Genomic DNA, 15335 nt, shown 5'->3' with positions numbered 1-15335 from the left:
CCATGCCTTCCCCAACATCAACAAGAATACTGTATATAGCACATTTGAAAATGGGAGAGGGAGACATTTCCTTTATCTCGTGTCATTAGGGAAGATAATGCTGTGTGATAAATGCTCTAGGTGGGAAAAAAGGTTCTTTCAGATAATCATTTTATAGTGGATTATCTTATACTGTAACATAGCATATGACTTTGTATATTTATTAGTTCATGTATGTAGTGAAATAAAATGTATATAGATGCATAAACATGAACATAGAATTTAATAAAATATTATACAGGATATTCCTTTATAACAAGGCTCCTTCCCAACTATAGCAAGATTTGAAACAAAGCCACCAAATCTGGAATAAATCACTATCCTGTTTTTACAGTAAACACTTTCTTACTTTGCTGTTCTTTTTCTCTTGTTTACCACCTAGATATACATTTTATTGAATAAATATGGTGAGAGGGTACAGCCTAGATACACACCTTTGCTGCTGATTTAAAGCTAGGCAGTATTCCACTGTTTTGTACCCACAACATCCTCTTGGTCCATGCACAGGTTCCGTATGAGTACAATTGAGTGTGCAGTCCCATCCTTATCTTGGCTAGCCATAGTTGGTAATGGTTTACACAGGTGAATGCCTTTGCATAGTGCACATCTTTCTTAATACCCTCTGCTTTTTTAACCCACACCCATCTGACATCCCTTGTTCCATGCCTTCCTCTGAATCTGGCTGCATGCCAGTGTAATGCTGCAACTTCTATTATGTGGTCTTCAGAAAAAAAATTATTTGCATGTGATATCAATGATATTTTTTCCATAATTGGCACTTTCTGTTGGGTATCTTTTTTTTTGAATGGGTACAATTATGAATCTCTCCAGTCAGTTGGGCAAGTAACTGTCTTCTAAATTTTTTGGCACAGACTGGTGAGCATTTCCAGTGCTTCCTAAGCTTTTGGAAACATATCAATTGGTATTCTGTCAATTCCTGGAGACTTATTTTTGGCTAATTCTTTCAGGGCAGCTTGAATTGTTTTCTTCCTTACCCTTGGTTTTTAATCATATGCTAGGCTAGAGGAAGACAAATGTGGCATCAAGATTGGAGGAAGGTGTATTACCAGCCTGGGATGTGCAGATGACACAGCCTTGCTTGCTAAAAGTGAGGAAGACTTGAGTCACGAGCTGATGAAGTGCAAGGATTTCAGCCTTCAATATGAATTACAACTCAGTGTAAAGAAAACCAAAATCTTCACAACTGGATCATTATGTAACAGCATGATAAATGGAGGAAATATTGATGTTGTCGAGGATTTTGTCTTACTTGTGTCCACAAGCAATGCTCGTGGAAGCAGCAGTCAAGAGATTAAAGGATGCATTGCTTTTAGTACATCGGTTGCACAAGATCTCTTTAAAGTCTTGAAAAAAAAGGATGTCACTTTGGGACTAAGATGTGCTTGACCCAGGCTGTGGTACTTCCAGTCCCTTCACGTGAACATGAATGTCGCCCATTGACTCAGGAATACCGCGAAGAATAGATTGAGTTGTATTGTGGTGCTTGACAGCACTCTGACCTTCCAGAAGAACCATCTGTGCTGGAAGAAGCACAGCCAGAATGCTCCTTCGAACCAAGGCCAGTGAGACAGTTGTGAGGAGCGCCCAGCTCTGGAGAAGGACGTCATGTGGCACCGTGAGGTGGCTGCGACAACGGGCTCGATTGTACAACCAATTGTGAGCGTGGCACAGAACCAGGCAGGTGTTGTTCTGTTGCGCGCAGCGTAGCTGTGAATCAAAATGGCCTCGATAGTACCTAATGCTTATGACAACAGATTCACATTAAAATAAGCAAGAGAAAACAAAAACGTGGTATAGCCTCTCCATGTATATAATATTCTATAAAAGTAAGTATAGATTAAGTATCTCAGGCATCTCGCTTCTTTTGTGTCAGGTGTTTAAATTCACTCCTGTTGTATATAGGGTACTTCATTGCTGTAGAGTCTTTTATTGGAGAAATTTGTCACAATTTATTTATCTCTTATACTACTGATGAACATTTTAATTATTTCTAAGCATTGGCTATTCCAGATACTTCCTACAAATATTATTTTGTGTATTCTGGTATGCATGTATACATGTGTGACTAAGATAGAGAGACAATAGAATGATACATAGATAAATGATAGATAAATTGAGACAGGTGGTGATTATGAAGAACGGAGATTGACTTTATTACAGTTTTATTGAATTCACTGTCATGGAGGCAATTCTGAGCCCCTAGTGGCCCTAAAGAACCGAGGAGAACTGTGGTCCAAACACCACTACGAACTGCAACCGACTCAATGCCTGGAAACAACATCCATCAACGACATCTGATGACGTGTGCTAATATTCATTTGAGCAAAGCATTTCAGATTTGTCCCATTTCCAGTTTGTCTTGTCCCTTTGCATTTTTCATGTGAGTTTCAAAGTCAGTGTTTCAAATACCCACAATAAAAAAGTTATATTGGAACATTCAGCTAAGGATTGCATTAAATTTGGGGGGACATTGACATTTAGACAGCATTTGACTTTGAATCCATTATAATAATATAGTCTCCATTTGTTTACTTCAGAAAAGTTTAAAGTTCTCCATAATCCATTTGATTGTATGTTGCTAGGTTCGTTCCTACTTAACTAAAAAGTTTCATGCTATAAAAATCACATGTATATATAGATATATGGAGTTATTAAATTGTATTTTTTTCTAATTACTTCATTGTTATGTAGAAATAAAATGGTTATTTGTGTACTGGGTTGAATCTAGCCATCTTACCATATGACCATATTGCTTTTTCTTTTTGTTATTAATACTAGCTATTAATATTAAACATCAAATTAACATTAATGAGCTCTAATATAAATAGGACTTTAATATCATATACCTGTTACATACCTGCTGTGGCCCAAGTGACTCCAACTCCGGAAATGCTGTAAGACAACATAGAATTGGCCCACAGGATTTCCATCACTGAGTAAGTTATATCAGTACTTGTACTTGAAGAAAAACACGTGGTATCTGCATTAGAGGAAATTTCAGATGACATAACTTGTTATGCAAAATATAAAGTTGACTTGAAATGCTTACTGATAGAAATCAAAGTCTTCGTTCTTAAACAGTGAAACACCAAAGATATCATGATAGCAACTTAGTGCAGTGGGAAATTCTTCTTCAAAAGACATCTTTAAAGTGTTAGCGAGGTAAGCTGCCAAAACAGCCAAGCTAGAGATCCTCTTAGAGAGGAGGAGAGAGAGACTTCATGTCTCAGACTTTTGGAGGAAGTATTGAGAGAGAGTAGGCCTTGGAGGATGACAGCAGAAAAGAAGATAATAGAACAAAAGAAAAGAGAGAGATTGGCCCAGGGGATGCAACATGTGGCTCAAACACAGCACCAGTTGTGAGAACAGAATTTCTAGGATCGAGAATGGACTCTGGCGTCAAACAACAGCACATGTTTAGAAAATCTGACCACCACATCATATATAGAAAGCTATTTTATTTATGATATGCTATTTCATATGTAGGATCTATACATATAGATCATATACATATACTGTAACCTTCTTGTTTTGGTTTCAAGGACATGTCTGTTGCTATTCTGTGCCACTGCCTCAAGTCCCTCCTAGTGCCCATATGGGGCAAAGGGGCACTTCCCCACAAGGTTTTCCAGGCCGAGATCTTTACGGGAGCAGGTGATCAACCCTTCTCCCTCTGCAGAATCACTCAATTGATTGGACTGCATCCCTTATTCTGTACTTTGAAAAATATGTATAATATTGGAATTGTCTTTCCCAACTCATATTGAAGGTGATTTAACCACGGGGCGGAGGGTGCTCTGAGGTAGATGTGCTGGTGATTGTGCGATTTCTCCTCAATAGGATTGAACAGTTGGACAGCTCAATTGTATGATATGTAAATTATGCATCAAAAAGACTGTTGGAAGAAAAAAGATGTGTTCATAAAGTACTTGGAAAGTCATCAAGAAACAGTTTTCTTTGGGCAATGATTTTTCATTATTTAGTCAATTGCTTTAATGACCATAGACTTGTTAATAGGTTGATTGTTTGTTGAACTTTTCTGCTTGTTTTTCTAGAAATTTTCCCATGGCAACTAGATTTTGTTAAATTTTAGCATAAATATTATCATAATTTCTCCTAATTATGTTACAAGTGAGTATAAGCTCTCTTTCAGTACTATCTAGAACTTCTTTTCTCCCTTCATTCATAAATCTGATCAGTTTTGTTCATCTTTCTTCACAAAGTGTAAGATTTTTCCTTGTCCATTCCATCATTTTTATTGCTTTCTATTTTGTAAATCTGACATTTATTACTTATTTTTGTTTGATATGTTTTGGGTCCATTCTCTCTTTCCTTTTTAACTTCTTGAGATAGATGCTTTCATAGTTTGTTATTTTACAACCTTTACATTTTTATTTTTATATTTTAGTTTTATGGCTACACATTTCCCTATAAACATATGTAACCCCCTATGTTCTTCAGTGAAGTATAAAGAATAGGAGTCATAACTATTTCTCAAAATAGCAGTTATAAAGATTAAAAACAAACTTTTTGATCATCAAAAGATACCATAAGATAATAAGGGACAAGTGACAGACTGGGTGTGATCATTTTCAGTATGTATAGCCAACAAAGAATTTATATAAATAATATAATATTTTATAATGTAATAATGGAAATATCAAAGAAGTACATTTTTTAAATTGGCAAAAGACTTAGACATTTCATAAAGAAGATTCATAAGTGGTCATAAGCCCTTGGAAAAAATGATGCTTCATACCTTTCATAATCAGGGAGAGACCCACTAAAATCATAGGGCGATTACATATCATCTGACTAGAATATATCAGATTTAAATATAACAATTTTGAAAAATGATCATTTCTTACCAATATAAACCTATCCTTGGGATTAGCAATTCCACTTATAGGTCTGAGGAGGTTTACAAAATATGGAGATGAAAATAATAACAATGCACAATCTATCAGGGGGTTATGAGGGTCGGGGGGGGCAGGGAGAAGAAAGGGAGAAAAAGATTTTCAAAAAGCTGATACCAAAGGCTCAATAGCAAGTAAATATCTAGAAGAGAATGGGGGCAACATGTGTACAAACATGCCTGATTCGATTGATGAATGGATTGTGATGAGAGTTGTAAGAGCTCCCAATAAAATGATTTTTTTAAGTACATAGAAACATGGACTTTAAAGATCTATATTTTTAGTGTATCCATGAACTTCCTCTTTAACACTCTCAAGGTGGCATTTACTGGGTACTCTCAAAGGAAGGGGTTGGAACCAAAGTTCAGTGGCTTCCAAAGCCTTACTCTTGACATCATCTGCTCCGTCTCACAGCTGGGCCTTCAGCCTTCAGTCCCAGGGAGGGGTCAGTCCTTTTCCTCGACTGTGGATGGACTGAAGGTAACATCGGACTCTATTAGCGGGGCTTCTCAGTCACATCCTTCTGGTGTGCCCTGTTAAGGATGCTATGCAACTCCAAAGGACAAAGTCGTTATTGCTTTGTGATATCTAGCCACCAAGGACTGAAGGGAAACTCAGTCGAAAGTGCCTGATGGTGGCATATTTTCCCATTGGGTGTCTATACAAATGTTCTAAGTTTCTTCCCCACCCCCCACCCCCATGGGCAAGTTGCCTTTTCATGAACTTTTTGAAACTGGTTACAACAATCAAGTGACTTAGAAATGCTATTCACTCACTTACTGCCATAAAGCTGTTCCCAGGCAAAACTTATATCTGGAATATTTTTATTCACAGGAGCCACACCAAAAAAATGAAATCACTAAAATAAACAACAAAAGGATAATAAATAACCATATCCTGGGATATTCTTTCAATGACTACTTAAATTTCAGTAGTAAGTGGAACAGAATAAGCTACAGATGCTTGTAACAATATAGATAACCTTTAAGTAGAATAGATTGAATGAAAGAAGCAAAACTCTAAAGGCTATGCACCTCATTCATGAGAAGTTTAAGAAGAGAGGAAACTAATCAGTGATGGTTAGAAACTAAGGGTTGTTCACGATAGAACTGTGTAATTTTTTTATTGTAGTGGTAGCTGTACAGAATTATGCACTTTGCAAAAACTCATTGAATTGAACCTGTACAATATGGGTTGGTAGTGTATATAAAACTACTTTAAGGCAATATATTGGCATATAGTGCCGTCATGATGTGGCATTTTCCCCAGATGTTTATGACTGCCTACCTGCCCTCAGCTCACTCTTCTGATGGGTGCTGGAGCAGCAAATCTGAAACTCATCCTGGTGCAGTTTGTGTGAAGGAGAGCCACATTCTGAATGACTCTCTCACGTATAGAATTCATTGTACTTTAGTAAATAAGTATTTCTTGTAATGTACGACCATTTAACAAATGACAGTTCTTACTATCATATAGATTCTTTATTGGAATCCAGAAAATTATTCTTGCACAATAAGCATAAGGAAATCACAAAGCACCTGCTCATCAGAAATGTATACTTTGTTTGACAAAAGCAAGAACAAACAAGAATTGCATCCAGAAGGCTGAGTATCCTCTGCCCAAGATGGCTTTAAAACATTTTCCAGAATGAAAGATTTTTTTCTATTCCGTGTGATACTGCCGCCAGTTTATCTGGTCTCTCCCAGTTTAAGAATGTCCCCAACTCGCTGGAATTCAACAGAAGCCAGGTCTGTTTTCCTCCGGAGGTTTTTATCACATGTGACTGGCTATTACTCCTGTGTTCATGAAGCATTCATAGGGTTGCAGTTGCCAAGTAAGAGTTTTCTTTTTTCAAAAGAACGTATGAGCTGAGGTCTGTGGGGTTACCAAGAAACCAGGGATAGTTTTATTTTGTTTTGTTTCGGTCTTCTTTTTTGTTGGCATTTCTTCTTTCACTGGTACCAAGTGTATAGTATTTGTGTTCTGATTTTAAGATGAATACTAGCACTTGTTGGTGTTTGTAAGCTTTTGCTGATTTACTTTTTAGTTGGGTTTGTTTATATAAACTTGAACTTGTCTTATGAACACTGATCTCCAACTCTGAAGTTAAATTCTCACTTTGAGGAATGAAATCCAAAAGCTGTCAGCCAGACAATTCAGAAACTTCTTATTTATCTTATATTCCAAGTGTTGATGTGACTTTGCCATTTCTGCCACATGATTTGATTTGCAAGTTATGAAATGGAACTGGAGCACAGGTATGGGAATTTTCTTCAAAACGCCATGCCTATTCCTCCTCAGCGATTCTTGCAGGTGGACAGAGGCCTTCTGAGGCTCTCTAGTCCTGCCCAGGCTTGATGTTGGAACTGACTCACAAGACTATTTTTCAAAGGAATTCCCATGTGTCAACATGTTTCGTCTTTTGACATTGACTTCTCGTGTGCTCCCAGAATATATATATTTTTTGAACAAATAAGAAAAATGAAAACAGGGGTGGGATCTTGATAGTCATTATTTCTAGCTTTCACTTTGCAAAACACAATTTATGGCTGAAACTCTCCATTCTTGTATTGTGTGCAACTTCAAATGTCTAATTCTAGACAGAAAGTGCTCCAAAAATGTCTTTCCTCCCTCAGAGAGATTAAAATGCTTGACGATAAGGTGAGAGACTGCAATCTGGATGCCACTTTCATGGAATATGTATTTGAGAATGACTCTATTCTTACCCTGGTTTGGTAGGGTATTATTTTCATTGTCAGTTGTGGATCCTAGGGCTCCGGTCAGCACATCCTTTTGAGAGGGGAGCTAACATTTCATAAACTCTGCTGTCTTTCGCTCCTTGTCTTCCATGTATTCAGATCCCGTTCCTCTGGTTCATATCTACTCACAAAGAGGACACTATTTAAAAACTGAGTAGATAGTGAACCCCAAATACAATACCAGCTTCTCGGTTCACAGTTTAATAATGCACATTTTTTAGATTAAAAAAGAAAGCAAAAACAACAACAACAAAAAGCATTCAAGGTAAAGGTAACAGCAGATAGCAGTGATCTTTTCCAAGCCTTGGGAGGACCCACGTCACCATCTTCTTATCGTGTCTACATTGAGGTCTCTTCCTGAGCAATCTTCTAAGAGATCTGATGACTCAGTTCTCAGCTGCCGAACAAGAGGGTGGTGGTTTGAAATTGCTAGTTTCCTCCTCAGGAGAAAGGCCTGGTGGTCTGCATTCAGAAAGACGACAACCTTGGAAACACTGTGGGCAGTTCTACTCTGCCCTCTAATGTCACTGCAAGTTGAGATCAAGTCCACAATAATTGGTTAATCTTTTTTTCTGCTGTTGTCCATTTGAATACAATTACCTGTAATACTGACCAGAGGTTTATTGGTCCTGATTGCACATTTTGAATAATTCTGAATCCATTGAATAAGGTTAAAATTCTTTATATTAATATCTAACCTACTTTTCTAGCTTAAGATCACTTGTATATGAATATAGAACTATATGAATGTATCAGTTTTACAAACTTCAGTTAACACACCTGTTTCACTTTCATTGTTGTTCTTATTGTATTTTTATAAATGTGTTATTAATTGGGAGTTAATACATATATCATATCATTCCATTGTTCAATCACAAGAAGCAATATTGTACAATTGCTACAACAATCAGTTTCCAAACATTCTTTTTCTTCCTGACCTCCTTGACATCATCTACCTTTTACCCACCCACTCCCCCCCACCACCCTGCCCCATGGAAACCCTCATTCTACTTGCTATCCCTATAAGTTAATCAATGCTGGGTTTCATATACCAAAAAACAGAAAGACATATAACACAACCCCTAGAGAGAGACACAATGGCATAACATTTTTGAGATAAATCTTAATATGAACAAACAAAATAAAAAATATAGAGAATGTTCACTTTGATTACTAACACCCTTCCTTTTCTGCACAAATTAACACCTCCCTTCAACCTCCCCAATGATTATAAGTTTACTTATTTTCCAATATCCTACTTAAGTACAAGTTTAACGCATCAACTCACAATGCAGTGTGTTCGTTCAAATGTTTTGCCTCTTCCTGAAATGGAGGCATAGAGACCATCACCCTAGGTGTTAGTGTACGGAAGCGGACTGGTGTGGGTCTTTTTAAATAACACAATCATATAGTCCACTAAAGTCTACTGCACTAGGAAGGAAAATGTGTGTGTGTTACTGTGTGTAGAAAGCAATTCTCAGGAAAAATGAGAACTGTTTTAATCCCGCAGCAAAGCGATATTTATAGGATGGTGCTCAATCAGAAAGCAGAGGGAATAATTAATGAAAATGAAGAAACATCATACCAAAATGCATAGGATGCAGTCAAAGCAGCACTTAGAGGGAAATATGTAGTTATAGTTAGAGGGAAATCTATACTTGTAAATACTTATATTAAAAGGTCTAAAATCAATTACCTAACCTTTGACCTTAGGAGACTAGAAGAGAATGCTAAACCTAAAGTAAACAGAAGGAAAGCAATAATACATTTGACATGATAAGACAGCAATGCGTTTCATGACTTTAGAGTTTGCAAACAATTCTTCATTGAGATACCAAGAACAACAGCAGCACAAGGAAAAATCATGAGCTTTATAAAACTTAGAAACCTTTGTATTTTGAAGGACATCATCAAGAAAATGTAAATAGAAGCCACAGAACAAAAGATAACATTTGAAATCCATATATCTGACAAGCAATTTATGTTTTGAATATGTGAAGAATTCCTTTTTTAACCTCTAATGGTGAACCGAGTGGAGGCTTAAAGAGAAGATCATCTGCTTTATATTCCACAATTGATATACCTTTTGTCATATTATTTGTTGCAATCTCCTCAATTTAACACACCATTATTCCTCTTCCTCCTCTTCTGAAATTTGTCCTTTTGACGATACACGATTGATTAATAAGATGTTCACAAATCATTAGTTGTATTATTCTCCTATTGTTTGGCTGACATTTGAGTCACTTGGGAGAGTTTGGTTGCAGACATGACAAGTAACTACGGGTCATCATCTTGGAGCTTCCAGCAGTAAGCCTGATCTCTTTATGATTGTGTGCTCTGGTCAACAATCTTATTCTACTCTCTATGGAACCTTCTAATGTGATTTCTTGCAGAAAAATTGACAGAGCACCAACTAGTTCTTCTGCTCTGAGAACTGTTGAGATTGATGTTTACATGGGTGTTAGTCCCTTGGACTACATGACTCCATATGTCTTTCCACTTTCATTCTTCCTTCCTCTAGAGAGGGAGAGGCCAATAGCTGTACCTTGGCTTGCAACTCATGGGCTTTTACTCACCAAAGTAGAGTGTAGAGCACTGCCTTTGTGCAGTACGTTATGTTAATTGACCGCGGTGTTCAAAACTGTGGTCCCGAGGTTCATTTATTACAATTCAATAATTAAGAGACAGAAAACCCAGTTGAAATATGAGCAATTACATAGCTTTTTAAAAAGAGATATATACAATGGTTAATGAATGCATGAGCAATTATTCATTGTGAGAAGTAAATAAAAAATATAAAAAACAATTAAAAATCACCTCAATCCCACTAGAATGATGAGAACTCTAAAATCAGATAATAAAAAATGTTGGAGAGGATTTAGTAAAGTAAGACACTTCATAAACTGCTGGTGGGAATGTACAATAGCACAGTGATTTGGGAAAACAGGCAGCTACTCAAATGATTAAACCGAGTTACCACCTCATCGCCACTGAGTCAATTCCCATGCAGAGCTGCCCTATAGAAATGGCTTAGAACTATCCTGGTGGGTCCAAGACTGTAACCATGAAGAAGCAGAAGCATCATCTTTACTCATAGGAATAGATCCAAAGAAAATGAAATATGTATATAATACTCATGTTAATGTATTCGCAATATATTGTTATTAAGTAATATATTGAATATTTTATAATTACAACTAGACATAGTTGTATATATGACATAATATAGATATTTTATAAATACATTATGTATAACATATATATTTGTATGTTATAATTATATATTAATATAATACATAATTACAGGTTATACATATAATAGATACTAGATTTTATATAATTATAGATAACCAATTTTACATATCGTATGTTCTATATAATATAACAATATTTATAGCATGTTTCACAATAGCCAAAATAGAAATAGCCCAAATATCCATCAATGGATGGATGGCTATACAAAAGGTGGTATAGTCATACAATTGACTATTATTCAGGCACAGAACGAAGCAAATCATAGGTATATGCTATCACATGTATGGAACTTGAAAACATTATAGTAAGTAAAGATCACCAGTCATATAAAAAAATCATATACTATGAATTCATTCATGAAAGTCTAAAATAGGAAAAAGTATAAAGCTAGAAAGTAAACAGTGGTTGCATGAAGCTGTGAGGAGAATTCAGGGGATAGAAAAAATGCATGAGATTTCTTTTAAGGTGACACATATTTTTGAAATGGGTTGTGATGAATATAATTTTAAAAACTTGATTGCAAAAAAAATGTAAGCATGGTGGATTAGTAATTATAAGAAGACCAGAAATACCTTTCTCAAACTCAGAGCTATTTTCAAGAAATACCTTTCTCAAACTCAGAGCTGTTTTTCAGCAAGAAGACATACGGACAGGTGTGTGGATGGGCTTTGTTTTAGTTTCCTGTGCCAATCTATGGCTGTAAAATATTTCTGAAAATCACTGACCCATTTCCATATGTAATATAAGTAATTGTGTCATTTAAAGCTTGAATATATATTTGGCCACATATATTCATGTATATATACGTGCCAGATTTGTTTTTAAGAATATGATTGGTGAAGTTGTCTGCATTGGAAAAAATAGAATTGTGAAAAGATAATTTTGAGACTAAGGAAAACTGTGTATATGGACTATTGGGTTTATAAGAGTAGTTTGGGTAATTATTTAGATGATTGCAGTAATTTTTGAAAAATAGTTAAGAGAGGCATGCTGAAGTATTTACTGGTAGAGTGCTAAAATATCTAAAAGGTATTTGAACAATGTCTTGCTACAGTGGAGGGTAGAAAAAAACAAATAGAATCAAATGTTGATAATTAATGTATGTGGCAGATATGTGTATCCAGTGCAGAAATTTTCTAATTTTCTATATTATTTTAAAATATTGACAAAACAATGGGCGAAAAGTCACCTACTGAGTCATAACATTTTTCCTTACATTATGTTGTGAATTTTGACTGGCACCACTTAAAAGAAAGTGATCCTTCAGGTAATGCAAAAGGTGATTATTGCCCAAAAGAGGAAACTAGCTCTTCTGAGAGCTATAAAAGAAAGATGCCAGTTAACCTACATGGTCAACTCTATATTTCAAGCTAAAATGGTACAGACAGTAAGATGTATAGCAACTCCGGTGAATAATGGTTCCAGGGGTCTGTTTTACCAGAGGAAGACCTACAGAAGGCTGAGCTATTGCCAGAAAGAGTAGACTGAAAATGAACCAAGTAGAATGGGTGGGGATTATTTGACCAAATACAAGGCAAGAAAGGGGAGTTCATTGACATTGGTTAAAGGTTTGAAGTTAAGCAAGCGGCCATCTAGCAGAGAAACAACAAGCTCACATGGAAAAAGCACACCAGCCTGTGTGATCATGAGGTGTTGACAAGATTGAGTAACAGGCATCAGAAAACTATGAACAAACAAATAAATAAACAAACAAAAAACATATGATTGAGAATGAGGGGATCAGAGCAGAGACCTAAAACCCATCTGTAAACAGTGGGATATCCCCTCACAGAAGGGTCACAGGAAGGGATGGATGAAACACAGAATATTCCTCTGGTTTCTTGAGTCTCTCTCACCCCCCACTATCACGACCCCAGTCCTGCCTTTCACTGTAGGCTAGACGAGTGTATGTACACACATACAAATAAGAGATGACAGGGCTATGACAGACAGAATCCAGGAACAGGAATGGAAGTAGTGAGGAGTGGGGGAAGGAGGAGAGAGGAGGGGAAGAAAGGGGAATTGATTGCAATGATCGACACACAACCAACATTATAACCACCCTCTCCCAGCGGGACAATCAAGAGAAACCATGGGGTAATGGAGACAGGGAGATATGAGAAGAAGAAGAATTTGTAATTCATCAAAGGGCCTTGTGGGAGAGGGGGACAGGAGGGAAAAAAAGAGGAGCTGATAGCAAGGGCTCAAATAGAAAGTAAATGTTTAGAAGGTAATAATGTCAACATATGTACAAATATGCTTGATACAATTAATGTATGGATTCTTATTAGAGCTGTAAGAGTCCCCAATAAAATGATCTTTTAATTAAAAAAAAAAGTTCAAGAGCTATCCCAAAGTCCAAGTAATGGGGTAATATCCATATGCCCCAGAAACCGATTAATGTGACTGTCTTTTCAAATTCATACACCAATCACTAAGACCAAAGATGAAGAAGTTGAAAAAATTTTTTACCAACATCTATCATTTTAAATTGATTAAATATGTAATCTAGAAGCATTGATAATTACTGGTGATTGCTGAAGACAAAGAAGCAGTATTTGAAAAATAGGGCCTTGGTGATAAAAAGAACACTGGAGATTAGATAATAAAATTTTGTAAGACCAGTAACTTATTCATTGCAAAGATCTTTTTCAAAAACATAAAGTGACAATACACATAGTCTGCCCTAGGTGAAATATATCAGAATTAGATAGGCTACATTTGTGGAAAGAGATAATAAAGAAGCACAATACCATCAATCAAGGTCAAGGACTACCAGATTGCGGAAAAATACCATAAATTGCTTATATGCACATTCAAATTTGAAGCTGAAGAAAATGTAAGTAAATCCATGAGAGGCAAAGTCCAACCTTGAGCATGGCTTCCTGAATTTGGAGTCAATTTCAAGAATGAATTTGATGTTCTGAACATTGATGATTGAAGATCAAACATGTTATGGAATGGCATCAAGGATACCATAGGTGACAAAAGCAAAAGACCTATTAGGTGTCTAAAATTTTTTGAATCAATTTTTACATTCAGTTAATTGTTTATAAATTTATATTTTCTCCTCTTTAAAATATTTCTATACAATAACATTTAAACAACTTAATGTCTAGTTCAAGATGTTAGGAAAATTTTTAACCATTTTGACCTCTTACCTTATTAAGAGAAAACATATGCCCTACATCCCAGACAGGCTCTGATCTTATTTTTATCATTAGATTTTACCATTTTAGCTGCTTGAGAAGTTCATATGAATAAAATCATACAACCAAAGTAAGATCTTTTAATATTTAGGTTATATTTAAAATTTTCCTTGTGATTTAGATTTTTATTCTTGTTGTTTGAAATTATTTTAGTTTATAAATATTTGGAACTGTCAAAATATCAATTTAGATTGAATTCCAATTTTATTCAATCAAGAAAATATAATCTGTGAAATTGTGGTTTTGAAATGTATTGATAAAACTCTCTTGCCAAAGTTATTGTTAATTTTGGTGGACAGTCAATACATTTTATCAACTCTAGGAAAAAGAAAACTCAATTCAACTGGAAAAATGGGTATTTTGAAGTTATAGGTTATTGAGATTGTTGTTAGTTGTGTAGGCAAAACCCCCAAAAGAAAAAATGGTCTGGTTTTGTATCATCCTTGCAATTGTTGCCATCCTTCAGCTCACTGTTGCAGTCGCTGTGTGAAATCAATTTCACTAAGAATTTACATTGTTGCAGGTCCTCTTCCAAGTGTGACTTCCTTCTCCAGAGAATGATTGCTCCTGATAACCAAGTACACGAAACCAAGCCTCACAGTCCTGGCTTCCACAGAACATTCTGATTGGAATTTATCCAAGAAAGCTTTGTTTCTTCTTCCGGCAGCCCACGGCATATTTAATATTCTTCGGATGATGTGACCCTGATGTACCCTAATTCTTGATCTTAAAATATACAGAATCTCCTTGTTTTGTTAAAACAACTGATTTTATTTCAGCACAATTAACTGTTTTGGAATTCCCATTGTTCAAAATGTTACACACAATTAGTTATGATCCACACAGCCAATGCCTTTGCATTGTCATTAAAACACAGACACACAGCTTTGTGGTCTTCTCTGTTTTGAGCCAAGACTCATCTGAAATCAGAAAGGCTGTTCCTTGTTTCATGCCCTCATCCAAATTCGGCTTGAATTTATGGCATCTTCCTTTAGGTACTTTAGAGAAACAATTCCACAGCAACTCATATATAAGAGAGTTTTATGTAAAGAAAGTGTGCATCATGAAAACATCCCAACCCAATGCTGCCCAAACCCACAAGTCCAACATTAACCCATTAACCCAACACCAGT

Source organism: Echinops telfairi, unplaced genomic scaffold (assembly GCF_000313985.2).
Source record: "Echinops telfairi isolate 266 unplaced genomic scaffold, ASM31398v2 ScPeMD7_7400;HRSCAF=8409, whole genome shotgun sequence".
Classification (NCBI taxonomy): Eukaryota; Metazoa; Chordata; class Mammalia; order Afrosoricida; family Tenrecidae; genus Echinops; species Echinops telfairi.
Note: the sequence above shows the minus strand (reverse complement) of the source record.